The sequence below is a fragment of the Athene noctua genome, chromosome 3 (assembly GCF_965140245.1).
Source record: "Athene noctua chromosome 3, bAthNoc1.hap1.1, whole genome shotgun sequence".
Classification (NCBI taxonomy): domain Eukaryota; kingdom Metazoa; phylum Chordata; class Aves; order Strigiformes; family Strigidae; genus Athene; species Athene noctua.
In genome coordinates this window covers 4139615-4166196 of record NC_134039.1, presented here as the reverse complement: position 1 = coordinate 4166196, position 26582 = coordinate 4139615, and the positions used below count along the sequence as shown (strand labels likewise).

Below are 26582 nucleotides of genomic sequence, written 5' to 3'. Positions count from 1 at the left end.
TCAAATTTTGCATTTCATTTCAGTGAGGCTGCCAAATTTTGCCTATCAAGTGGACCCAGCGTGACCCAGTAACAAAGTGCAGATATTCTTGAACTTCTCTTTCTAGTTTCACGCGACCTGATGCTCTGTCACCTTCCTTGGGAAGTACAATTGACACCTGTACAATGAATGTAAATAACTCCCGTGCTTCTCTCTTGGTAACTCGCAGCAAATTGGAATGGCTTCTCGGGCATTTGGAGTGATTTTGGCAACAACAAAAATGAGAGACTGAGAAGCTCAGTCAGGCATATACCCTGACCACATCCAGTATCTGGGTGAGACGTAGGTAAGAGCCAGCTCCTTTCTCTCCTCTCCAGTTTCAGTGCAAAGTGAACCTGAATGCATGGAGCTGTGTCACCTTCAGCTGCCCCGCTTTGTGATGGGGGACCAGGATTTGCTCCAGTGTGACCCCAGCTTAGTGTAGACATGGCCATGCCCCCATGGCTATTTTTAGGCTTTTGCTACTCTGACTCTGCTCACTTCAGTCCTGACTTCACTGGAAGAAATGGCATTTAAATTCGCAAGTTGGACTGCTGGTTCTCAAACTAGCACGTAAAAAATGTAACAAACAAGAAAACAGACCACAAATGCGCGTGAATATCTACTAATTTTCTCCTGATTCGTGGATAAAAAAATATATATATAATAATTGTAAACTCCAGACTATCTCTGATTTGAAAGCATCATTGATTTGTGGCAAATGCTTGAAGATTTGGAAGGTTAACTGTAATTCTAAGATCAAAATTAGAAAATATTGCCTAGTTTGCCAAAAGCATTAAAGTACACGACTGGGGTGTGTGTGTGTGTGTTCCCCTGTGTCTAAATCCAAAAAACACACTGTGGACTTTTATTTTTCATTTTGAATGTTACAATAATGTTAAACAATTTTCAGACAAGACAGATGGAAGGGAAAAAGGAAATGTGAAACACTGGTACACACTGATGTCAAGCTACCTGTTTTTGCAGCAGGTGGTCTTTTTTTAACCTCTAGCTCGAGATTTTCCTTAACAGTTTGGGACTGGGAACTATATTGTCCCCCCAGAACTGGGGACTGACACATATATCTGACTCCATTTATGTCTCTGCTGCCTTTTGTTACAAACCATTCCTGGTCAGACTGTGCAGTGTGGTTCTGCACAGTTCTCACCGTTCTCCGTGGCACTGTGCCCTTTTCCTGCACGTTCTCCATCAGCTTTGCTGTCAGACCCAGGAGCAGCGTACATTAAAGCTTTATTAATTCCTGACTGGCTCCCTCTCTATAGCACTCCACAAGGGACCCTTGGTGGTTTTTGCCTACTGGGCCGTAACTCTAGAAAAGAGCTAAATGATGCTGTGAGGTAATTCAAGGGCAGTAAACCTATAGCAAGAGGAGCTTTCATCCTCCCCAGGATTCCTTGAGATCCACAACTATCTGCTTCCAAATCGGTGAGTTTTCTCCATGCATTTTCCATGATTTTAAGGCCTAGGTTAAGCTGCAGGAGAAAGCCTGACATACATATGTAGTGTTGATGCCCATGTTAGGCATTAGTTGGTCTGCTTCCTTTCAAAGGCATCACCAGAGGCTGATTTAAAGCATTTACATCAGTCTGCTGCTCGAAATCACTGAAACTTAGAGGTAAGTAGCTAATTATAGATGCTGTGAATAGAGCTGTCAGTGGTCATTTCATAGGACCAAGTGATGTCACGCTACAGAATAGTTTTGCCATCAGTCTGACAGGTATTTTTCAAAAAGAAATGCAGGTGGGGGATTTGCGTGTGTGTTTATTATAGATTTGTTTGTTTGTTTGTTTTTTACCATCTCCAGTCCTACACGCAAATGAGCTATTTATTAACCAGCTGTTACAATGTCAGGTATAAACATTAACCAAGGAAGCCATGAATCTATACACAGATCGACAGCTGTTTGCTAAATGTTCGCTTTGGTTGCGTATATATAGTCCTTAGCTGTCTGGTGACTTCTCTGCTTGAAAGAAGTGTCAGCCCCTGAGCACTGTAAACTTGCTTCAGTGAAATCATTCCCTTCCCTCTACCTCCATCTCTCTTAATGTCCTTTAAATGTCGAGCTATGTCAGTGAGAAGAGCCCCTATTGCTGAATGTGTTGAGACTGCAGTGGAAAATTTTCCCCTGACAGTGTCAGAAATGTTATTCAGGGTCCCTCAGATAGCTACAGCATTCTTAAATGGAATACAACTCACCCTTTTCCCCCTTTAATGTGTTCAGCAGACAGGTGGCAACCCAACTGGTGGCAAATTCCTAAGTATTTATATCCTTTAACTCTCAAATGATACGAACAAGTAATAGGAAATGTCATGCACTGAGTATATGAGTAATGTTCCCATTAATCAATCATCCAAAATAAACTGGATTATTATGTCTATGGAGCTATTTGCAGATAGATGTACTGAAAGAGCAAGTCTGATTCTTATCCACTCTGCTCCATGTGGAGATTTAGGGGCAGAATCTCTTATGAACTCACTCTTCCATATGCACTTTGGGCAGGCACAAGACAAACACTGTGAAAAGCAGTCATCTTCATTTCTTCTTTATCTTTTTTTTTATTTTTCTTTCTATATGTAGGGGTCTAGTGGACGTGAGTTAGTAATATTTAAATGTCAGTATGAAATACCACTTGCTGAAAGGCAATCATTTACAATATTCCTATCTTAGGAAGAGCTGAGATGTTTAGTGTTATGGTAGTGTGAGGTTAATGGTTGGACTTGATGATCTTAGGGGTCTTTTCAAACTTAAATGATTCTATGATTCTAAGAGAGATTCACAAATGTGGAATACCACCAAGCTGCAATTATCTATGGTGTCAGCATCTGACTTACCACTTGGCTGTAATTTTCAACTAAGCACAGAAGCTATGAGACAGAGCAGATGCGCTCCTGAAGAATGAGATCCTTAACTGCTCTAAACTAGCAATCAGACCCAGTGTATTTTAGAGACAACCAGGATTTTGAAAATGAGGTCCAAACTATTTTTGAATTCCTAGTTTCAAGAAAGAATTGTTGATTCCCTGCTTTAGTTGGTGACCGGTATCCTACACATCAATTCAAAGAACAAAACTGGATTTTGTGAGTTACACTGAAGGTGTTGTCTGTCTCAATTCCTGATTTTCTTGCATCAGTTTTGGCAGCAGACTACTACTTCTAATGGATGTGTCACAGGGCATCCAGGAATCCTGGAAAAGTGCCGCTGTGTACGTACCTGGAGCAACTTAATGTTTGGTAGAGAAAAGGATCTCTGCAAAGAACGTGTAGTTCCAGACAGGTTGCAGTCGCTGCCAGTGTAGTACAGATTCTCACCGTGTGGAGATGATCTGTGCAGGCGAGCACCCTGAGGCAAATTTATCTGCAACGCATTTATTTGGTGGGTGCTGTAGGGCAACAACACATGTGTGATCTGTTCAGCACAACTTGGGTCCAAATTCCCCGGTGCCAGACAATTTGTAGCGTGGTTGCATTTGCGCTTGCACTCCTCTCTGGACACAGTGTGTGGAGTCGATGGCCGTGTTCCCACCAAAATACATCAAAGTGCCACAGGATTGACACATACCAACATACCTATTGAAAAGTCTGTTTGGAAGACCAGAGTCTCAAACCACTGGAGCATACCTGCATAAGCCACTGAGAACAAGATAGGTGCCTTACTGATCAGGATAGGGTTATACTAACTCGTCCTCAAATACAGAAAAGGCAGATGTCCCTGAATTCACACTGCTGACAGTCTGCATAAAATAGAAATAATTTCAAAAAATGATAAAGATCCTTGGCATGATAATAATTCATTGACAATTTAGATGGCTTTGTTGTTTCGTCTTTGTATGTTTTTTGGTTTATGAAGCTCATGATCTGGCCGAACAACTGAGAAGAAACAAGAGAATGGTGAAATACAGCCCTTTTGCACCCCTCTCAGAGTGTCAAGGACCATTTCACAGGAAGTAAATACACCCTGTGCAGCTACACGGTCAACTTACGGGCAGGTGTGGAGAGGCAGGTATGTAACTGAGAACAAGACTCTGGGATTTTTTAAAGATATATTTGCATATGCATTTGTTACGAGGGATTTTGTTGTTGTTGAAGGATATGAACTTCAGTCCTTCAGTTACGTATATACAGTCTTGACTCATTTTATTACAGGGCCTTTTTTCCCATCCCTACCAATGTGAAATGGCCTCTAAATGGGTGTAAATGCAGTGTTTGCTTTTTGCTACCATAAAAAAGTCCAATTGCTAAGCACAATAACAACTTTTATTGGTGCAATAAAACCAGAGCCATGCTGCATCGCAGACAAAGTAGAGACAGAATCTGAGTATGTTTTTAACATCCGCTGAGATTAATCTGGACCAGTTAAAATACATTATGCATTATCATATGATTATTGTAGAGTCTCTCTTCAACATAAATTTAAGCTTGTTTGTAAACTTTAACTGTGTACATGTTACTTTAGGAATTTTTACAGTATACATTCATATTTAATAACCTGGCTTTATAATGTTTGGTTTAGCAATGAGGTCAACCCTACAATATCTATATTTTTAAAGTACTGACTTATACCATCCAACCAAACTTTCTTCTGAAATAGCTTTGCTCACAGAAATTTATACATAGAAATTTATGCACTGAAATTTCATAATAATGACAGGACTACCTTAATGTTTGACAGATAAATTTTCAGCCAGGGCTATCACCGCACTGAGATTTTTCAGTGTAAAATAAGGGTACAAGGTACAGGAATCATGACTGCCCCCCTCTATACCATATAATAATTTAGGTTGGAAGGGGCCTCTGGAGGCCAGCTGGTCTAACTCCCTGTACACAACAGAGCCAACTTCAACATTAAATCCAACTCCAAAGTTAGATCAGGTTGCCTGGGGCCTTGTCCATTCCACCACTGACCATCTCCAAGAATGGAGAAGTCACAGCCTCTCTAGGCAGCTGTTCCAGTGTTTGACCACACTTACTGTAAAGAGCTCTTCTTTACTATGGTCAGACAGCAAATGTCAGCCTAATGACTGTCTGAAAGAGTAACTCACTCTACTTCTGCTGGATTAGCAAGCTGAATCAACTCATGTTGCATTATAACAGTGCCAGAGCCACAGCAAGGAAAGTGTCAGAAGCTCACAGTTAGAAGCAGAGGGTTGGAAACTCTGAGCTACAGCATCTCCTTCTGGCATCGGCGACCTGTTAGATGGGTTCAACCAAGCCATCTGCCCGTGTCTTCTCAAAACTCCCTACACCCCTGTGAGGAGGGACTGCACGTCTTGGTTCACCCTCTCCCTACCGATGGCTGCGCATCCTTGTTCCCATGTTGCCTTTTTCTCCGCAGTGGTTCAAGCCTTTGTTCATTCACGAACCAAACTCCTCTCTTGGTGATGTCCAGCTTACAGCGTTTGTGCAACTGCATCCTGATCTCCTGCTGGCACGATATGGTAAGAAGGTATTTTAAATGAATCATCGGTTATAATAACCATTTTTCTTAAACTGTAGCTGACATCATTTAATTGTAAGTCCTAGTACAAAATAACAGATGAATAAACATACAATTTCTGCAACTTAGTAATTAGACAGGCTCTTCAAACAGGGACTTCTTTTTCCTTTCACATTCTGGAACTCAAATTGCATCTACCATTTTCCCATAAATGTCTCCATTGACTGGCTCACAAAAGAATCTGTCCTCATATGTTCCTGTCTAGGAAGTTCTTCTGAGCTTACACAGTTGCCAAGAAATAATGTCTTGGAAAGTCATGTCCTCTACTTAAAATTCCCCTTCTGAAAAAACCTCCTGCCGCATTTGATTTCATAATATCCCATTTAGATTTTAAATGGTCATGAAGATGCACATTCTTCAGCACAAGTTTATCTGGAACTCATCATCATTTGATCAGTGGCTTGAAACAATTCTTTAATGACCAGTCAACAAGCCAAATTTACATCTGAGGTAAGTAAGTGCAGCTTCAAATAAGTCACGAGAAGTCCAACACAGACCTTCACACAGAAAATAAAACGTTGGATTTGCAACCCTGTGTTTTACCCTCACTGATCTTCTTCCCTTCTTTTTGCAGGCTGAACATAAACCAGGGTTTAAAATATTTTTAATACGTTAATACTTCCACTGGCTACAAGAACAAGTGGCAAACTGCTCTGAAGTGTGAGTGTTCTTGCAAGATTTTCAAACCCACAATAGAGCTGAAAGAGTTGCACCCACACCTAATACGCAGAAGCCAGCTTGTTCCTGAGCATCGGAAGGGTAGTCAAGAGGGCAATATAAAAATAAACAAGCAGTCCTTCACCTCACCTCCACCTTTGAGTTTTGAACTCAGATTGCTACTAAAATAGGCATATTCTGACCTTGCATCCTAGGGAAAAAAAACAAAACAAAAACAAAAAACCAAGCAACAAAAATCACGCTCTGAAATTTTCACATGCTTCTTTTCCTTGTAACCTGATATTTTCACCTGTCCTTCTCGACAAACTCTGCTGTCTGTTGTTGACAATTGAGCTAGTACCAGACTGACAATTTTCTCACCAGTGCGTTCAAGAAAACAAGACACGCTCCAGAATTAAGTCTTTTTTTTTTTTTTTTTTCCTATTAATGTTTTTACTGTGAGGCCAAAATATTGATGTTCTGGGTGTTATTCACTTAAAGGTTTATATGAATGAAAGCTTATAAATGCAGGTCATTGTGGTGCTCATGCCCTTCTTCCCCACAGCCGCAACAAATAGTAATTAAATTGATTTTCTTTTCCCTTTTAGAACTCAAGGTTTTTTCGCTTCCATTATAGGTTTGTCTGTCTTTTCCTTTTGATAGGAGGCTCTTCTTATTTATTAAGTATATTTTAATGATTCCAAAGAAGAGTAATTCATCTCTTTCACAATCCGTTTGAATAACAACATAGTTTCACTTGCATATTACTGCAACACCTAAATTGCACCTTAGAAATAGAAATAAAATAAACAGCAACCTACCAAATCCACAAGACTTGGGATATCTGTAGCTGTCCAGAGCTATTAAAGGTAGGCAGAAACAACAAAATGGATTAGGAGAAATGGTGAAGACTCTAAAACTGTCAGAAAATTTCCCCTTCTCTCTATGTCTTGAAAATATTTTAAAATAAATAAAAATACCTAAAAATAAATCGATCTTTAATACCACAGGTTATTGATTCACTTTCTACATTCAGACTTTTAAAGGAATTTTGTGATTGTGAGCTTACTTGAGCATGCTAAACATGTAGTAGCTTTGCACTTAATGGGTTATATTGACCCAGATTACATTTCACGTATCACAGCTTTAAAGCATTTTATGGATGCTGTTATTTTTTTCATCGTATCCTTGGTAGTCTTAAGAAAACATTTCATTATCAGAAAAAAAAAAATAGATCTAAAATGTATTTAAGGTTGGTAATTACTTTACTCTCACATCATTTAAAGTATTCAAGCAGTTAAAAAGAAGGATATGAATAGTCAAAGACCTCATACATCTTATGTTGCCCTCATAATAAACACAAATACATTTTAGTTCTGATTCATCATCGGCCACAAACATGTACATACAAAGCTACTCTCCAGCTAGTATAAATTGGCATAGCAACTTAAGTGTTAGTTGAGCAATGATGATTTACACCATCTGTGCTTACAGCCCATTACAAGCTGATTTCAATACAAGTACACCAGCCTACAGACAAGTGACTAGCAGTGAGTAAGAGCTAAAAGAAAGCAGGCGAGGGGGTTGTTTATTGTGACAATTATCTTAATTTCTGGAATGTGTTTGTCATTTTGTTTTTTAATGTATCACCTTTTTTTTTTTTTGATGTTGTTATTTAAATATTTTCTCTTTAGATATACAGAAAAGTGAGAAATGTCAGTAGTTAAGTTTCTCCGTTGCTGTAGATTTGTCTGAACCTGCTTGAGGTTTCTTGAGAACGGTATTTCATTATTCTGTTTCCTGATGACAACATGTTATTATGCTCCTTTTCTGTAAATAATATTTATTATGATCTCCAATTTCAAATGCCTTCTCAAAACTTAATCTTGTTGTTTCATACAGAAGTGCCTTAACCATCAAAATAGCTGCTTTTTTTTTTTTTTTCTGTTTAAAAATTAGGATTGACCAAAACCCCCTAAGCTTTATAAAACCCATCTACAGAACCAGAAATTATCACTTCTTCCTTTGTCTCTTTTCACTGTCTTTTGCTGTTTACTATCCAACCTATATATAGCCTCTCTGTGTGTGTGTGTGTGTGTGTCTCTAACTGCAAACTAAGCCAACAAACTTTTGCACAAGTGCTTAATTTTACAAAATGTGCCTGCTCAGGTAAGTAAAAAAAGTTCCTATTTCTTTTGAGAGATAGAAAAGAGGAGAGGGAGAAGAATGAGTTATGGGTTAAATTTGGAATTTAAGAGAACTTGGTTCAGTTCTCTGATCTTGCAACCGGCTTGCTATACTACCTTGAGTGAGTTACTTTATCTCAGTAACTCGTATCCATAAAGTATGGTATCATGATACTCCTCCGTCCCACAAAAGTCTTATAAAAATACAGGGTACTCAGAAACTATAGAGGTAGGGATCATGTAGATTCCTAGAGTAATGGATATAGGATTTATGAAGTAAGGAGATACAAGGAAGCAGACAGCTGATGCTCTCCCTCCTTTTTCTCTGTACTTTCTGCTGCTCCTGTTCCTGTAATTCTCCCTTTCTCTTCCACTGCTCCAAATCATCCACCATTGTCCTACAGAAAACAAGAATATTGCTCCATCTTGCCTTACATTCCTCCCAGCTCAAAACCACATATCTGCATTGAACCTAGACCTCTCCACTTGCAGACTAACCCCAGCTTGTTTGACACGTTAAGAATCTGGCAGTTCTGGAGAAGCTACGGGGAAGTAGAAGTGTGAAAACTACCTACAGTGACTGACTAGTGAGGCTATTCTCATTTAAGCATTTTCCAGAGGGGCAGAGCTTCCCGAGCCCTCTGACACATACATGGAAGGGAAGAATGGGGAGATACTAGTTATTCTCAACTCTCTGTTTTCCTCTCAGCATTGCTACTCTGCACCCTACATCTCTGATGCCTGCATTTCTCACACTGCTCAAACTCCTCCTCTCCAGACTGAGCTCTGTGGTCTCCCACTGATCTCCATCTGTGAACTTTTCTCTCTCTTTTGCTCTTTCCCCACCCTCAGTTCCACATCTTCTATTCTTACTTGTTTCCAAATGCTCGTATTCCTATTGCTGCTCTCCCATAAACCTGTGCTGCTCCAACTGCTGTGCCTTGCTCTCTATGCCAACAAAGCTAGTAGTATCTAAAAATGTTATGAATGTTTCAATGTGGGTATCTCAGCAACCCTTCTATTTTTAAATACCCTAAAGAGCTGTCGGTAGCAGTTATGTCTGGTACAGCAGTCTGCTCTGAAAGCAGAATAGGCCAAACTACCCAACGCCCCTGAAACTGTCCATGAAAAGGTCATCACCTCACTTCCCATCTGCTGACTTGGGTTTCCCCTTAATCCATTTCAGCCAAAACAAACCAGTTCAGCTGACATCTACTAAACTGCTTAAGCTACTCTGATTGACTTCGGCTGAAAAAAAATTTGGGAGGGGTTGTGTGCGCAGCTTGCAGGTAGGTAGGAGAGGCGGTAACCTTTGGCAGAAGGGAGCTGTGACTGCGGTGACTGGGAGCTGTCTGGGAACAGTAACCTATTCAACAACCCCTCTTCAGCCCGTGGAGGAAGTGAGAACCCACAAGGGGATTTTAAAGCATGGTAAATTCTGTGCTTTAAGTTCAATTCTCACTTATTTCGCAAGAGGTTCCTCTGGCAAACCACTCCTTCCCCCTGCGCAGAAAACACGATGACGTTACTCAGGCTGTCATTCATCTCTCCCCTGTTTAATCACTGCTAACTGATTAACCAAGTGAAGTGCCACAAAATCCATTAGCTGGAAAAGGAACAAAAAGCTACGCTTGCTTTTACGAATCAATAAAGAGAAACCTTTGTAAACAAGGTGCGTAACCTCCAGGTCCTGGACGTACCCACCTGTTCCCTCCTCCCGGCCCCCCAGCAATAGGGGCAGCGAGGGGTGACACTCAGCCGCTCCTGCCAGAAGCAGCACGTGAGCTGGTAGGACATGGGGGAGTATCAAAGTTTGAGGGCTGTTGTACAGCCTGCTGGATAGCCACCATAATGTCTTTTGCCCTTGTTTTACCCCATATAGACACTTCAGGTCTTCTTACCTCATGAGCTTGAGAAAGAGGCACAAGAAAGGGACACAAACATTAACTCTTTCTGTACTGTTTTCTCAAAAAGGGGCAGTGAGCACTGAGACCAAAAAAAAAATCTGTTGCCAGGAACATAGAAAAATATGTTTCATAGAATTGACAGACCTTTGAAAACCTGGGGAGGGAAGGTCAGCAGCCAGGGACACCAGCAAAGCCAGGCAGTCCCTCTCCCAGATGATTCAGGCATTTACCACACTAAGGCCTGGCTCTCCCTTTGAGCTTGCCCTTCAGATCATTTCCAGGAGCCTGCTGTGCAAGGGGTAGGGAGGAACGAAAGGCTTTCAAGGCAAAAAAAAAAAAAAAAAAAAAAAAGTTAAGCTGGAGTTAGACTCTGACACGCAAACGAATTACTGCTCCTTCACGAGTGACCACCTGCCAGCTGAGGCATGTCAGCTGCCCACACGCACACGCTTTGCCTGTTGCAAACAGGAGATAAAGGACGCGAGCACTAATCTCAGTGAAGCAAGGTCAGATGCTGCCGTGTCTGAGTCCTCCAGGCTCCTTCCCTTTGTGTCTTCAGGTTAGCAACAAACTTGTGCGGTTTCACCCTGCAGTGCTTTCCCAGATCAGTCTCTCTCAGCTCAAGCTCAGCTGAAAATAAAACGCTATTCTGAGTAATAACTTCAACCTGCAGGAGTTAACTGTGGTATCGCTGTGGCTTAGTTGCACCTTTTATTACATTAGGAAAAAGAAATATTCTGACTCTATACTGAAAAAGCTTTAACCTGCTGTCCTAGACTTTTCTGTATATATCCTTATTTTCAGCTAAAAATAACAACATTCCGGAGGATCACAAGTACTTACAGTTTTACAGTAAGGAAACTTTTTCAGTCTCCCAATTAAAAAAAAAAAACAAAACCAGAACAGTTACATAAGGTGTTACCGAGTTGAGACAACAAAAGGGAAGAGAGAACTGACATGTCTTTCCTCCTCACCACGCGCCCCTCTCCGCTGCTCCCCACTTCTCTTTGTGAGGATAACCGTGCTGGAACTATTTGTTCCTGCACTTCCCTGGTCTGAATAAGCTGGGGCACTGGCTGTCACCTCGAGTTTCTCTGGCACGCTCTCTGATCCCCTTCGTTGAAATGGGTCAGTTCTAGCTCTGTTAACCGGCAGTTAACTGTGCGGACTTTCAATACTTTGGGGGTTTGCAAAAGGTAATTTCAGGGCCACTGGATAATTGAGACAAAAAGACAAAACTGCTCTTTAGCGGCAACAAGACGTGCAAAACGGTGAACGTACCGATGTAAATTGCTTTACCACAATTTCTTTGCGGCTTTTGACCTTTTTTTTGTCACTGCCTTATGGAGACTGGACTTCTCTTAGGACTTCTCCCTTGCCCGCACGCTCTGCACTCCCTTGCAGAGGACGGGACTGTTCAGTTAATTCAGTTAATGAGCCAACAAGGTTTCCTCATGAGAGACAGCTCGCAACTCCTTAACACCAGACCCCTCATCAAGGTGCTTCTTGGTCAGTTTTGCCAGGACAGAGCCCACCACCGTGTAATTTGTTCGGCGCTTCCTGAAACACCAACCACACAAACCGTTTCACCGAGGGCCTTTCCCAAGGCACTTGGTTTGAAGAGACAGCCACCAAAAACGTCAGGACGCGTGCGGTTAATCCTCTTTCTCACGCTGTCTTCCACGGGTTTGTGGCACGGGGATTCAAAAGCCGTCAGAGGTGACTGACTGGAGTTTGAATTCTTTCATGTAGGAGGCCCTGCACACCCAGCGGTGCCGACAGGCTCATTTAGTGATGATGTCTCTGAGGGAGAAAGAAAATATTCTGATGTACGCAGAATGGGATGCGTAAGACAGACAGGACCCTTAAAACAGCTGAAGAACGCACCTAGTACATTGGTACTAGTCAGAACAGACACGTGTTGGACAAAAATAATTGTATTTCTGTGAGACTTAACTTTCTTCAAGTCACTGCTTTTGGATTTTTAAGGGGTTTTTTTATTGAACCAGGTTATTTAAAGGGGAAGGCCCTCGTGTAGCCAACAGGGCGCTTTGCCCACATCAACACTACCACGGGAGGGTTTGCCGCCTTAACACTTTAACGGTTCTGCATCGCACCGCCCAGCGTTACTTCATCAAAAGACCATCAAAAGACCAGAGCAGTTCGTAGGGAGCCAGCGAAGGCCCTTTACCTGGTGGCAGGGAGCACGACGGGCCTGGGCGGCGGGAGCGCTGAGGGCAGGCCGCGCAGGGACGGGCCTCGCCATGGCGTCGTGCCGCGCCACATGCCCGGCAAGGCCCAGGGCGACGGGCCCGCCTCGGGGCTGGCTCTGGGGACGGAGGGGGACGCCGGGGATGGAGGGGGACGCTGAGGCCGCTGTGGGGAGGGGAAGGGGGAGGCGAGGGCCACGGCGGGAGGAGCCTCCCCCCTCCCGCCCCGGGCCGGGCGAAGGGCGGGGAAGGGCCGCGGCGGCGGCTCGGTTGAATCGCTCCCCGGCGGCGGCTCCTCCCAGGGGCCGGCCCGGCGGCTGCGGCGGGAGGTCGGGGGCAGCGGACGCGTGTCCCCCCCGGTGACAGCATGGGACGGCGTGAGACATCCCCCCCCCCCTCGGTTCCCCGCCACCCGGGGCTGCGCGGCGGTGGCCGCCTCCATCTCCCCGCGGGGATCCTCGCTCCCCGCTCCTCCTCTTTCTCCTTCTCCCCCACCTTCACCCCCCGGCTGAGTTCATTCACTGGGATTGGTTTCAAATGACGCCACCGCTTTATTTTTACACCAATGACCTCATCCCAGCAGCTTGAAGTTTACTGACCAGCAAAACTCTTTTTTCTCTCGCTCGCTCCCCTCCTTGTGCCTGCCTGCTCGGCCCGTTTGTTTGTAATCGTTTGGATCTGGGAACCGAAGACTTTAAAAAAAAAAAGAAAAAAAAAAAAGCGAAAAAATACCCCCCAAACCCCTTAACTTTCTACCCCCTCCCGAGCTTTTCACTGTCCCCCCGTCTCTCCCCTATCACTGTCCCCTTTTAATTTTCTCAAGCCATCTTGGGGGGGGGGGGGGGGGGGAGGAGAGAGGAAAAAAAAAACTCCAAATGTTTCCATTTTCTTCTCCTCTCCCCTCCCACCTTCACGCTTCCCCCTCTTAAAAAAAAAAAAAAAAAAAAGCCTAATATAGTTTTTCTGTTCTCTTTTATTTTTTTTTTTAAATTGCTGTTTTTTGGGTTTTTTTGTGTGTTTTGGTTTTGTTTTTTTTTTTTTTAATTGAAGAAGAAGGAAAAAGAGGAGCTTTCCCAGCGGCTGGAAGGAGACAAAGTTGTTTCAGGCGGCAGCGGCGAGGCCGGTGGCGACAACTTTTATCCCTGCCGAGGGGACAGACAGACAGACAGACAGACGGGGGGTGAAACAGTAAGTGCCGGGAGGAGCGCAGGGACCCTCAGCCGGGGCTGCCCCGCGGCAGCAGCCCGGAGGGGTGCGGGGGGGGGCCGGGCAGGGCTGGGCGGGGAGGAGGAGGAGGAGGTGGAGGAGGAGGAGGGAGGTGAGGGAGAGGCGGGCGGCGGGAGCCCTCCCTCCCGCATGCCCTTCCCCGCTGCCCCTTCACCTCCGGAGGAGAGAGCCCGCAGCCGACAGGTCGCTGCCCCGGCCCGGGCAGGCTCCGGCCGCCTGCGCAGGTGGTAAGGAACGGGGGAAGGGGGGTGGGGAGGTACCGACACCGGTACCGACACCGGTACCGACACCGACGGGCCGCCCCGACCCGCTCCCCCAACCTGCTGCCCGCGGAGGCTCCGGCTGTTTCCTCCTCCTCCTCGTCCTTTCTCACCTCCCGGTAGCCACCTGCCTCTCCTGGTAAAGGCGGGGGAGAGGGGGGAGAAAGCCGGGCGGCTTTTGTGCGGGGCGGGGGGGCAGCTCGCCGCTGGAGGGGATGAGCAAGAGAGCGCGGACTGCTTCAGCGCACCCCGAAACCGTCTGCAGGGGATGTTTGGGGAGGCTGCTGGTCAGCCTCGGCGTGCGCGCCTGCCTTTCTAAACTTAGTAAACAGTGCTGCTCCGAACAGGCTTCCCCCTGCTTAAAATGGTCGAGGATGCTTTAAAGCCCCGGAGGGCTCCCGAAGAAATGTTGGAAGTTTTACCTTCAACTTAGAAGAGGTTTAAATTGAGGCAGTTGACAAAATGGAGGGCTGCTGTGGAGTCCAGGAGCGAAGCAAATTGCAAACTGTTAACCTGGTGTTGCGCTCCCGTAACTCTGTGGCTGGCCCCAGGATGCGGCCTGACAGATGCTCTCCCCTGAATTTATATATATATATATATGTATATATTTTTTTTTTTTTTCCCCTGTAGAAGTGGCGGGGTTGAGGAGTTGAGCGCGCATCAGTGCCTCCCGAACCAGGTGTATGGGATGTGCCTGTTGCAAAGCCTGACCAATGGTAGGATTTTTCAGCAGCCAAGAAAACATTCGGCTAGATGTCAGATGGGAAGCTGTTTTTTAGGGAAAAAAAAAAAAGCCAGGAGAATTTACTTTATTGTCATTTCAGCTGGTTGAAATAGAAAATTGATCTCTAGGTTTTCCTTCAAGCAAAGGGTGTAGTCATAGCGAGCTGTATTGTCTGACTTATGACTAACTTTTTTTTTGTTCAAACATTTGGTGTATACCCAGCAGAATAAATAGATCTGTGCTAGTTTTTGAAAGCTGAAAGCAGATTGAACTGTTTCTCCTTGTAAGGATGTATGTTGGGGTTCTCAAAAGAAAAAAAAAAGAAAAACCAACCAAAACCCCAAAATGATTTTGTAATCCTTGCTTTTTGAGATTTATGCTATTCCTGGCAGCGTGTGGTTTGGGAGATACAGAGTTTACAAAGTCACAACTGACCAAACAGGAGTTGGTTTAGACTCTTGTGTTTTGAGGGGAGGTGGAAAAATAGTAAGTCTTAATTTCTTTTTATGGTGTTCATCCCACTGCCCATTGGAGATTGAAGCATTCATCACAGTTGTTTATGTTGGTTGTCTGGGGGTTTCTATTTGAATGTGGAGCGAGTATGCAACAGGGGGGTTGTACGTGTATTTTTAGCTTTAATTTTTAATGATAAAAGATACAAAGAATAGTGATACTTAAAAGTAAATTCTGCCTTTTCCTGAGTATGCTTATTAATATTTTTAGGAAGGAGTCTATAAAAAATGTCTGAGGTGTAATAAATTGTCATCATTACGCTTGTTTAATACAATAATTCTTCAGTGTATCTTAATACCCAATTTCAAAGCCTCTTTTTAAATGATCAAATTAAGTAAAAGCAGCAGAGAAGGTGCCAGTTCCTGTGCTAATGAGAGGTGGTAGCTATATGGCTTAATACACGTGCCAAGGTCTAGAAAGCCCAACTAAGCATTTAAAAATGCAACATGTTGTATAAAAACACGTAAATACATTCCTGCCCCAGTAGCTCTGGTTTTGTTAACTACCTAAGCAGATATAATGGAACGAAATCACACCAGAAATACTTCTGTGGAAGACAGTGAGCTCAGTTTATCTTTGTTTCTGTAAAATGCGTGCTCTTCTTTCAGTGAAGGCACCTAGCCTGGCAAGGATGTTTGTTTTTAGCTAGAATAGCTTCAACTGTCCATAGGAACGGTATCAGCAGAAGCTGCGCAGGAATGTGTTAAATGGATTTCGCTGGGAGCTCTGTCTCCCAAGCCAGCCCCCGCTCCTCTGGGGTCTGCGCCAGCCCTCAGCCCGTGGGAGGAGTTGTGGTTGTATCTGCCATGTGCCTGTGCACCTTCCTTGGCAAAATGACTCTGCCCTGGGAGCCCTGTGCCTCTGTGTTCCCAGCCAGCAGCTGGAGGTGGGGGAGTGGAGCCCCGCACTAGGAGCTGGATGGTGGGACAGGTCAGCCGCTCTCCTGCTTTTAAGATAAGTGATTCCTCTAGGCCTTAAGAAGTCCTCAGAGGGCAAATTCAAGCTCTCTTCAACCCCTCTGTAAGAAATGCCGAATAGGCAAATTAGCTGTTGATTTCTGTTAACTTGCACAGGTCTTCAAGTGAGCTCTGTCTGCTCCAGCGTGTTGTGCACTAAGAGCTGTGTGCAGGGTGAGGGCCTTGCTCAGTCAAAGTTCAACACCTTAATCCCCAGACCTATTCAGGAATTTTCACTGTTTTCAAAATACAGATTTTCTAAGAAACACGTCAAGCACAGCTGAAGCATTTTTCCCTCAAGAAAACACAGGCAGGGTGATAGCTTTCACTTCATAGTATGTCTGTTGAATTTTCTAGGACTCTGTTTTTTTTCCTTTCCTGTAAGAGTGGTCAGGAAAGCATCATGGATATTCTTCAAGTGCTGACAATCCTTAATAGCCAGATGGCGTAGAGTAGTTACTGTCAAAGGATGAGGTGTGGAAGGATTGGCACATCCTTTTTTGCTTTTGTTTCACCCTTAGGAAGAAACATGGGTTTGGCCTGTGAATCTGTCTCTACAGATTTGTTGTTATGCTGATCAAATGACTAAATGTTTCTTGCAATCTTGTAGTATTTTGTGCATGGTTGTGTAATGATTATTTAAGAAGAACTATCAGGAAGCTGTTTTTCTGGATAACAGGGAAGCAGCCGTGTCCCTGATACGTTCACTTTCCCTACAATTCCTCATGGATTGCTTGGTGTAGTGATGCGGAGGGTTTCTGTAGAATATTTTAAATATTGGTAACTACATATCAAGTAATATTTCTCTGATTTATTTGCTGCCCCCCTTCATGAGCAAAGGATAATGCATCACTCTTTAGGGCTGTCGATAGTATACGTGGGCTCTGCTTTCTACATGAATTAAAAGTGGCAGGTGATGGGTGGCCAGGATATCAGCCTGCACTAAAGCCAGCGATTAACTGAAGACCAGGAGTCATTTGGTTGGACTCGATGATCTTAAAGGTCTTTTCCAACCTAAATGATTCTATGATTCATTTGCGTGAAGGTGAAGCAAACGCTGTAACTTCAGGCTCCTTCCTAGTTGTTACCTGAGGGACCCTGTCCTCAGGGTTTGTTTATCACCAGTATAGTGGTATCACCACCCTGACACCAAAGCGAATTGAGATGGAACTGGCTCTGGAGCAGGGCTGGAGGCTGAGATGCCCCGTGCTGCAGCATCTGAAGACGGCTGTGGGAACAGGGAAGTTCCTATCGCCAACTTCTCTCCTTCACCGGCCCTGATCTTTAGATTGACATTAGCTTGGCAGCTCCAAATAAGAAATCTCCATTATAGTTACTGTGTAACTTCCCATAACGTCTGAAGGAAGCCAGAAATACACACTAATGGTAAAGTTTGGCATATTAACTTCTGGGTTTGCATAGTTTTAATCTGAGCAGTCCTGTGTTTGCTTATGGATAGGGCCTGTTGGCAGCTATAACGGTCTCCAGTGGAGATGATGTTGGCCACCAGTGAATTACTATTCCTCAGCGATCAAGGAAAATCTGCATCTAGGGTGTGCGTATGGAGGACGAGAGGGAAGATGGGCGTGAGTTCAAGGCCTCGTGTTTCCTTTTGCTGTGCTATGTGGTCTGCTGCTGAGCCAAGACTGACCTACTCGGAGTTGGCTCTGGGAAGCCTGGCAGTTTTCCATGTTGTGTCCCTACGAAATGCTCCGGCAGCTGAAAAAAAACCAAAAAACCAACCAAAACCCACCCCAAATTAATAATTGGACAGGCTAGGAAAGAGGGGAAAGAGTGTTGCCTCAGTGACAGGAGGTTTCCTGTGGGGCTGTGGGGATGCTGAATGATCTCTTCTGCCGCGGACCTTCCCGAGCTCTGTGCTGCTTCTTTTCTGTGCTTGCACTGTCCGAAGCTGTAACGTTTGTGCTGTGTGAGTATGTGAAAGGAACTGCTGAAACAAGGTCCTTCTTTGAGAGGAAGTCAGTTATCTCTGCTCTTTCTCGGTCACAATATGAGCCATACATCTCCAGTAACTTATACAGCTTCTCTTTAATGCATTCTTGGAACTAACTTTGCCCCTGTGCAGTACAAGTTTTCATCCCATTTCTCAGAAACTAGGATCAGTTCCTTGCACAGACCTCCTCAGGTAACTTTGCACTCTCCTTTGGTTTCAAGTTTGAGTTAAAAACTTCCGTCAGTTGTTTAACAAATAAAGATACACAAGTGGAGGTATGCGGAGGTATTACTGAGAATACCATTTTTTTACTCCATGAGATCTTTTTACATGTTATCTAGAGGGAGTCTGCTAAAATAGTATGAAAACTTTTCTTTATAAAATCATAACTGTGTTCCATTACATTAGTTTGGCAGAAAACTGTCACACGGTTTCTAATATTGCGAGTGGAACAGTGTTAGCCCTTTTCATTGTGCTTCACTTGATTTTGCTTTGCTATAATAATCTATGAATTGAGCCTGTTTGTTGACTAAATGATAGATCAGTGGCTTGTACAAATACTCTCTTTTTAAACATTCTTGCCTGCTTGTCTGATGTTTTTTAGATTACTGAAGGCCTTGTGGGAGGCAGAAAGATGGGTCTGAGTGTGTAATGTAGCAACGTTGGAATGAGAACTTGACAGAGAGTATAAAACGAGGAGGACAACAGAGACTAATTGTATGAAATTCCTTTTATGCACACGTTCTTGAGTTTGAATAACTAGTATGTATTCAGCCTGCTGGATCAGAAGGCTTTGGCTTTGCATGTGTAGCATAGATATTGCTCTCGAAATAGGAAAGCAACTCTCCCTCCCCCCACACTATTCTGGATAAAATTGATACGGTGCTGCGTTTTGTTCCTACTGAATCCCTAGTAAAGCATATTTCAAGGCTGAATAATTCATAATGTTTAGATGGAAACACCACACTTTTAATAGCCCAAGTGTTGTTTTTGCTTCTTGGTTGCTAGGTGTAAGAATCCTTCACCCCACACTTTAAAGACTCAACTCCCATGTCAGGACTTGGGTTTCTACCTGGAAGATGGTGCTTGCAGGGGAGTGACTTTCTTGATAGTGTGTATTTCACTAAGTTTATACAGTCCCTTAAGCACAGAACCGTCCATCTTCTAAACATCCTCTTCCGAATACATGTGAAGAGTCTGAACTACACCTCAGAGGGCTTCTGTCAGCATGCCATCCTGCTAATGAAACAAGCCTTAATTTCAAAGGTGGGTCATAAACACCAAGAACATTTGCCTAAAGAACAGGTGTGAGGTTACTTTTCAATCATTGTATTCTTTCTATCTGGAATAAGTATAACACCTGTCATCCGTACAGTTCCCACAAGTATTTTGTTATGTGTGGGAACCTGCTTAGGTGTTGGGATTTCATACCTTCTTTCTTTAAAAATTATCTTTGGGACTCAGTGTTTTCTGTCGTTTTCTAGCTCTGCTGTGCCTGACAGTTTCATGGGTGTCTGTTTAAGCTCTGGAAGACTGGGAGGGAAGAGAGCTGGAGGAGGAAGAAACTTTGTGTTAGAGGTCTGTCTTCTAATGCCACCATACTGAGAAGTGCCTTTCTAAAATAAGATAATTTAGGTAGAGGCCTCTTACTAGGAACACTTGGGGAGCAAACAAAATAAACTTCATTTTGGTTTCAACAAAGATTCGTAAAGCTCTGGCAGTTTTTAAGCAAGGCAAAAGAATATTCCAGCAAAAAAGTACAACAGTGATCTTAGTGCATTGGGTTGACATGTTGTTAGGTCCAAATAAGTCTGAAAGTACACACTAGACTGAATCCATGTTAGCAGAAGGCAAACCGTGTGACCCTTTAGTAGAGCTCCCTCTGCCTTTCCCAAGACCTTGGGTGCAAGGCAGGTGTGCTCCAAACTGAGGATAGGCTCTTCCCATAGTCTGGCTGGAATTCTGCATTGATGGCAAGTCTCTTCTCATAGCATCAGGACTCAGTACCTTCCTCTCCTTTCTCCCAGGATACTCCTGTGTCATTTCAGTTTCCTAAAAGCTCTCAACCTTTATGCAGCAAGTGCTCTGAGGCCTTGCTGGAGAGAGGTAGTCAGCAATGGCTGGTCTGTAGGTTCATAGTCCCATATCTTGGGAAGACACAACAGCTGAAGGCACATGGGCACTGTCCTTACGAGAGCTGGTAGGTTTCATGGTCTTCTAGCTAGTAGGAGACTTAATTAGGGCGTATTTAGACAAGCTAATAAAACTGCTTGTACTTATACTTTCCTCTTGTACCTTGGTTGTTTCTCACTATCTCTCTTTGTTTTGTTTTGGCTTTTCTTGCATGTAACTTTACATCCAAATATGTATGATGGTGTGTTTTTCCTGATCAGTGGAGCAAGCTGTCTTGTCCAGCTGGTGAAAATCCCTGTCTTCTCATGGTTGACACGTTGTGAGCATGCTGTCAGCTTCTCGGTCCTCCGTTATGCCTGTTAGATGATCCACGTTTGGATACTCTCCAGTTGACGGAGCCTGTTTCCTCAGTGTGGCTCACTTTGCTTCTCTGCTGTGATTTCCAGGTGGATCTATTTGAAGATGCCTGAAAAATCTGTTCATCCAGCCCAAATGTAATTGTACGAGTAGCCCATTTATTGCCTATTTCCTCTCAAAATCTCACTGAAAGAAAGTTAACTCCTTCAAGTGTATGTGCAAATCTTCAAGATGCTTGTCAGGACAGCAAAAGGAAGTGTTAAAATACTAACTAATGCTAACGCTGCCATTGCACATTTTCCCAGGATACTCTTTCCATGAAGAGACCCACATCTTTCCGCCCCCTCAGATTTATAGGACTCAAATCTTTTTTTCTCCAACGGAGCGTTGCATGACTTGCCAACTCTTCTGCAGGTGTGACCTCTTCTGGAACGAGGAAACGTGTAGTGTCTTTTCCCCTGCTGCCTCATGTATGGTTAAACCTATAGAAAGCTGTGGAGGAAGCTCAGGCATGCTGTTCCTCTGACAGCCTTCTGCAAATACAAGCTATTAATGACCGCTGCCTTTCACGGGCAAAAACAGTACTGGCAATTCCTTTGTGCACTTTATTTAATGGTGTAACAAGCAAGCACATTAGCTATTTTTATTCAAACGCCCAGACATAAGCCAGTATGGCAAAGTGGCTATGAAATGTCTGCATAGCTAAGTGAAAATACAGCTGCTGTTTAACACATAATCTTTTTCTTCTAGTTACAGGATTTTGAGAGGGTTCAACCAATGATCATCTAATCTTTCTAATTGAGCTGTGGTGAGGATTTTCAAGATTTTGCATTAAAATAGGCAGAATGTTCTTTTCAGTCGCTGACTTTGTCTACTGTTTCAGTCAACAATAAGGAGGTAATGCAATAGGGGAGGTGGGTGGGTGGGGAAGGGGGGACTGATTCAGGTTAAAGGTTCAGGTCTTGTCCTTTCAGGAAGCTTTGGGACTATCTGTTCGTACATGCTGCTTAGTGGCAGGCACACAAAAAAAGCTGAATGCAGTGACACTGTTAGCAAATGCTAGCTTAGAGAGATGCAGTGTTTGTTTTGGGAATTTTTAAAGGCTGCCAAGTCCTTCGATGGTGGTTTTTCCTCCTTTTTTCCTCCCCCCCTCCCCTTTTCCTTGAAGAGGCTGTCTACTTTGGCAGGAAAATGACTTTCATGGCTTGATGAATAATTAAAAAAAAAATTCAAGACGGTGTTGATTTAAGTCTTCGAATATTTCAAAGCCAAGAATTTATGTTATGGATTAACTTGGGAGGGATGTTGAACATTTAAATTTTTTTGTGTGTACATGCTCAGCAAATAGTTATACCTCAGTATTGACATGCGTGGTCTCCAGTTCAGTTTTGGTTTAAAAAAACAAAAAGAAAGAAAACAAAACTTTAAGCATATAATAGATGTTAGAAGTTCTAAGAAAAAAAAAATCACTTAAGATTATACTTTCCTTGACTTGGAACTAGTCTGATAATGGATTAGATATTCAGTAATAGCACATTTTTGTGTACCTTTGCTTAACTAAAGTTATAAAGTACACTTACAAAAATCTTATTGTTATATCCACCAAAGGCATTTCTACTGAATGCTTGATGTTAGGCCCAACAGGTGATGCTGCTTTTCAGTGCAGTCAAACGTTATTCTTACTTAGCTGTTTATCACTTTTATTTACCTTTTTTTCCATTTATGTTGGCAAAGCGAGAATCTGCAAGTGTAACTCCTCTTTGAAAGGTCTCTCCCTTTCGAATGGCAATTGTTACACATCAGATCACAGTGGGGAAAGTCTCCCTATGGGTAGAAAATAGCATTACTTTTTTTGGACAGGTGGAGTTGGATGGGTGTCAAGTAGATCAGCTGCTTTGGGACATGATGAAGGTAAAGTAATTAAACCACCAACCGGTGGTAAAATAGCATCCTTGAGTTCAGAATTCTGCAGAATGTGTTCTGATTTATGTTTAAATGGTTATCTTGAAACACAGTACGATCTTCTGATATCTGGAAGAGCTGTAATCCTGCTTTTACTCAAAATGTGGTTAATTTGCACTACAAGGGAAAAATACTCAGGCCTTTGGCTTTCTGGAGCTGAAGTTTGAAACAGTGCATCTGGTTCCAAAAGTTGTGTGGTATTAGGGTCAACTTTTGTCATTGTGAAAATATTAGAAGAGGGAGACATGTAAGGAACAGAACTGGAGAGAGTGAAAGAACAGGGAATAATGGAAAAGAAGAGGTATTGATTAGATGTTGGAAAAATATACCTGTATGGACTAAATAAAGGGGGGAAAAAAGAATAAAATAGAGTCAACAGAGATGAAAAAACATTTTTAGAAAGGAAGAAAGAAGTTGTTGGTTCCACATGAAAATGAGACTTTTCAATTACAGGAAATGTAGTTCTAATGTGACAACAGGATAAGATCATTCCACTTTGGCTACTAACACTAAGCTTGTAGTAGTAGATAACAAAAGAGTTATTTTCTGTGTGTATGAGAAAAAGCCATTTGACAGGCTGTCTCAGTGAAGTCTAATGACAAGTTATAAGTAAGTACAGGGAAGGGTGTACCTTCTAGTGGGTTCATAGTAGTAAATACTGTTTGTGCATCTAGAAGACATTTTCTGAAGATGATTAAACACTAATGAATTGTGTGTTTTCTCTTTCTGAGTCTGTATTTTGGCTTATAATTCATGTAACTGAAGCTGTGTATTAAAAACTAGAAATGCTGGATTAGAATATGTGGCGGCTGTTGACAGAATAATATTGCGTGTGTTTGTGTATTTGGTCTTCCTGGCTAGGCATTTGTAAATATTTAAGAATGAGTTGATTTCAAAATGTTGCATGACAGACCATGCCTTCGTGTTGGAAATTTGTGACATTCAGAGACTTAAGCTTCAAATAGCACGCTCCTGAATCCACGTAAATATGTGTCTTTTGGGGCAACTGAGAAGGGTGGGAAGGAGTGGGGAAAATGATCTGTCCAAACCCTTCAGTTGTGAGTTGATATTTTATTGTTGTCTTGTTAAAATCAGGTTATGTGTGTAGTTATTCTAGATGGAAAAAAAGCTTTTATCATTTAAAAAACAAAAAACAAAAGTTGGCAAATTTTGTGTTTGCTTCTAGAATATGTCCAGTTCAAGAGACTGATGTCCTCTAACTACATTGCAGGTAGAAATCTAACAGCTTGCCTAGGACCCTGCTTGTTTGTCTTTGAATATTTTTGGGTTATATTATATACTGCTGGTGGTGTGAGTGCTTTGTAAGTACAACTGGTCAGTGCCACAAGGAGCTTTAACCTAAATACACAAACCAGAAAACAGTAGTCTAAAGGCTATTGACAGTGTCTTTTTCCAGCTGTGCTAGTAGAAAAGGTTATAGAGTCCAGCTGCTTGACACAGTCCCTCTGCCTATAGCAGCTGCCCCGCGTCTGCTGCTTAGAGTAGTTTTTATGACTATTCATACTTCACTTGAGGCCAAGGCAGAGAATGAACACACAAGTAGCCTATTCTGCTGTTTGAGCTGACTTGTTCTTGTTTTCCTTGTAGCAGATGAGAAATGCATCATACTGTTTGTTCCGTAGGCTCTAGGTTGGTCGTTTGCTCTTTGAATTACCTGCCTTCTTGACATGCAGACAAACCTGAGAAGTAAAATACTCTGTAGACTATCCTCTCCTTTCTTCTGCATTGTGCCCAACTTGCTGTTACCCTTCTTGTCCAAAATAAATAGGTTTAGTAGCCATAAAAGTGAAATGGGAGGACATTGGTCCAGATCCACTGAAACTGGTGGAGCTCTCAAGTTAGTGCTGCGTAGCACCAAATGCTCACGGTTATGCTCAGGTAACTCTTGTTACTTTACCCCAAGTAAACGCTCAAGTCTTTTCTTGTCTTTCCAGCTGCTGTCATTGCAAACTCACTCTTTTAATGGCTCTCAGATCCCACAGTGAGTTAGAGCCGGGAACCAGAAATGGCTGAAAATTGTTTGGATGTGGCTTATTGATGTGTTTGTTTATTCTGCTTGTTTGTACAGTTAGTTTGTGACTGATTTAGCTGTTTGAGTCAGCTCACTGAATGTGAGCTGGCATAAGGCACGTGGTTGCTCTCTGGTAGCCCTGACGGAGCTTGTTTTAAGCTGCCATGGAGTGTACCCCCTCAGTCTGCCCCATCGGTTGGGTGCCTCTGTGTGTGTGTGTGAGGCTCTTTTACGGGCAGTTCTTGGAGCAGCCAAAGGTATGATGGGCTCTGCCTTCTGTTCACCTCTGCCTGTTGAGGGGGTAGGAGCGGGCTTTGTGGTTTAGTAGCCAGGCATGCTCCAGCAAAAGAATTTCCTCCTCTTCCAGAGACCTGTCTTTTGCCCTCGTTTGGGGGTTTCCTGTGTGCTTGGCCCACAAGCCAAGTCTTGAGTTGGAGTTACCCGTGTCCTGAAGTGCAGGTAAGCCCATTGCAGCCCATGGCAATCTGAAGGCAGTTGTTGAAACTCAGTGGGATTCCTTTTCAAGCTTGTCTTCTGCAAAGGCAGCAAGGAGTATATTCATTACATGGATTCACCCAGTGGAAATGAAGGCTGGAACCGTTGATTCAAGCTAAAAACCTGACTGCTGTTTGTTTGCTGCTGTGCCTTCAAGTTGACTTGGCTTGGCTTCGCAAAGCTCCAAAAGCTTTGTGTTCCATTAGAAACTCTTGCTTGTCTGCCACCTGACAAGTTTAGAACTTCAATTCTGTCAGGATGCTGCTGCTTTAAAACAGTGTCATATGTACACACATGTATTTGTGTGTGTGTTTTTCTATACATACACCCACATACAAACTGCTTATCTATACATACATGAGCATGCACGTGTGTATATATACAGGCATACTCTGCCCAGAGCAGCTTATATCTTACAAAGCTTTCATTCAGAGTTATTTCTTGATGTTTATATGATAAATGTAGCAATTAATTAGCTAGCGAAGCAAAGCAGCCTTGCAGATGAGCCTGCTCAGGCTATGGCTAGGTATAATGAATTGAGCAGATCTGGATACATGGTCTTCATGGACACACTTAGGTTGTTAGTGGCTATAGCTGTCTGAAGTAGGCAGATAACATTTTGTGTATTCGGTAGCTTATGGCTTATGTTTGAATATGCTTGTTATTTCTGATCATTACTTGGTCTTTCAAAGGAAATGGAAATGAAAACCTCATGCTTTTCTACTGAAACTTGAAAGCATTTCTTTTATATTCTACTTGGTAAAATGAAAAATCTCTTTTCTGCTTTGAGAATGGATGGCTAGTAATACCTATCTATTTTTTACCCGTGGGTTTTTGTTTTTTTTTTTCCCTTTTCTCCTCATATTAATTTAAATGGTACCAGTGTCTTCAGAGTTGTCATACGGAACTCTCGTTTTTGTCACTTACTAATTGCTTGCGTTATCTCTGTCTACTGCTCTGGGGAAGGTGTTTATTAAACCTACAACTCGATTTAGTACTCCCATTCTTCTCCAGGGTTTTTTTCTGATTTCTTTTTAATCATAACACTGTATATTTTTGTATATTTTCAATCTCAAAATCATTTTTTGAGTGTACTTTACATTTACTCTGAGTAAGAGTATGCTGATACCAGGATCATCTTCTTGGGGTCCTACCTAGAGTAAAAGGGTTCTGCTGGTTCACCTGGAGCTCTGCAGAGCTCCTGTCCCTGTATAGCTGCTTGCATTGCTGTCAAGCAGCAGCATCCACAATGGAAGAGACGGTGTTGCTGAAGATCACGTATAGGGCAGGTAGGAATCCACAGCATCCTACCGATGAAACTGCTGTCTCTACAGCATGTTGGCCCTAGTCTTGTTACTGGTGGCGTTTTGTCAGCTGAGGGCTTCTGTCATTCAAAGAAAGGATGTTTTTTTCCCCAGACCATGCAGACTGAGTTTTGCTGACTTATATTAAATTTGCATGCGTATTTGTGCAAAC

At 43.0% G+C, this 26582-nt stretch overlaps 1 protein-coding gene across 2 annotated transcripts in view; it reads left to right on the top strand.

Moving 5' to 3' along the window:
- The first annotated feature begins 13439 nt into the window (after positions 1-13439).
- The window catches only part of DUSP16 (dual specificity phosphatase 16), a 67684-nt gene continuing 54541 nt past the window's right edge, over positions 13440-26582 (top strand). The window contains exon 1 of one of the 2 annotated variants that reach the window (XM_074901802.1): positions 13440-13681. The gene's annotated coding sequence lies outside the window, so the exon portion shown is untranslated. Of the gene's footprint in view, positions 13682-13835; positions 13948-26582 lie in introns of those variants that run through there. The other variant, XM_074901803.1, reaches the window with a different exon arrangement.